Source organism: Galeopterus variegatus, unplaced genomic scaffold (genome assembly GCF_000696425.1).
Source record: "Galeopterus variegatus unplaced genomic scaffold, G_variegatus-3.0.2 Scaffold574, whole genome shotgun sequence".
NCBI lineage: Eukaryota > Metazoa > Chordata > Mammalia > Dermoptera > Cynocephalidae > Galeopterus > Galeopterus variegatus.
The window spans coordinates 536,914-538,648 of NW_007726685.1; the positions used below are offsets into that span (position 1 = coordinate 536,914).

Below are 1,735 nucleotides of genomic sequence, written 5' to 3' on the forward strand. Positions count from 1 at the left end.
AAAAAAAAAAAAAAAAAAAAAAAAAAAAAAAAACCTCATGAGTTAGGTACCACTACTCCCATTTTATAGATGAGAAAGATGAAACAAAGAAAAACTAAGAACTTTGCCTAACATAACACTACTAATAAGTGACAGAATCCCATTTGTTTTTAAATACTATGGGTATATTTCACAGATAATCGAAAAGCTTTACACTGTAGTACATCCTTATTAATACCCTAAAATAAGGAGGTGCATAAAATTTCCCTTTTCATCACCATAGTTCAGGGAATTTTCCATAAGCAATCCTGTATCTGCTTTTAGGCAATTATTACAAGCAGCTGAAGATCCAAATCTGTGCTGTACATTATGATAACCAACAATTCAGACCACTGGCCGGTCTAAACCGAGATGTGCTATAAGTATAAAATATACACTGAACATTAAAGATTTAGTGTAGTGGATTGAATTATGTCCCCCCAAAACTTACTGAAGCTTGGATCGTGTTCCCCAAGTTTTACATATTGGAAACTTAGTCCCCACTGTGATTGTTAAGAGGGTAGGAAATCCTATTATGGTAATTAAAAGGTAGATCCTTGGAGAGGTGATTGGATTGTAGGACTGTGCAGTAGTGAATGGACAAAAAATGGTGATCAGGGGTTTGGTTCTGAGGGCATTACAAGAGGAGAGTCTGTCTTTCTCTCGCTCTCTGTGCTTCCACCATCTTGCAAGGTGATACCCCTGGGTCACTGTCGCCACCACCAGATGGACTTTGGACTTCCCAGCCTCAGAAACTGTAAGCAATAAATTTTGTTTTCTTTATAAATTACCCAGTTCTATGTATTTTGCTACAAGCAACAGAAATGGACTAATGCAGCCTACATTTTACCTCACAGAAGAGGAAAGATATACAAGGAGGCTGGCCCTACCCAATCTAAACACTATCCGCAGTAAAAAACCTAAGGAACAACATGGTAACCTGGATTCTATTTCACTGTTTTTCTTACTACAATCATTTTGACTTCTTAACTAAGGACAGTCTTTAGAATGCAAATTAAGGAAGATAAACTGCTTTACCCTCTTAAGTCAGAAAACAAAGCTTACAAATGATTGTCAATCATGTGTCAGACCCACAGAAAACTGCAACCCCAGACTCATCTCCCCCATTCCCTTCTTAGGGTTTCTACTGCCCTCTAACATTTGTTTACTATCTGCCACCACTGGACATTGGATCCACGATGAGGTGGATTCTGTCTGGCATGTCTACTGCCATATTCCCAACACCTAGTTCAGTGCCTGGCATATACTGAGTCTTCAAAAACTACTCTGTGCACCAATAGAGATAGCTAGGCACAAATCACCATGCTGAAAATTGATAGGGAAATTATCAAGCATAAAGATAGAATCAATTTTTCTGTCTTTACAGTATCAACTATAGTATTTTAGGGAAATAAAAGAGTCCTAATAGATGAGGGAAAATTTTATGTGGAAGAACTTTCAGCTCATGAATGCAGAAGGAATGAGAGAAATCACCATGTCAAAAGTTTGAATGAAAGAGATGATTTGGGCAGCAGTCGTCACTGAATGGAGAAAGTACTACATGAAATACTGACAGGTAACAGCACCAGGGGGGATCAGGCTGTCACCATGTGAATCCACTGGTCAATCTTAGCACCACCAAAAGCAGTATCTTCCGGGCCGGCCCGGTGGCGCACTGGATAAGTGCGCCGCTTGGGAAGTGCGGAGGCGCTCCCGC

At 39.7% G+C, this 1,735-nt stretch overlaps 1 protein-coding gene across 1 annotated transcript in view; it reads right to left on the bottom strand.

Annotated features, from left to right (window-relative positions):
- The window catches only part of LOC103588465 (ubiquitin carboxyl-terminal hydrolase 34-like), a 49,067-nt gene that overhangs the window by 998 nt on the left and 46,334 nt on the right, over window positions 1–1,735 (bottom strand). The gene's annotated exons all lie outside the window — the stretch shown is intronic.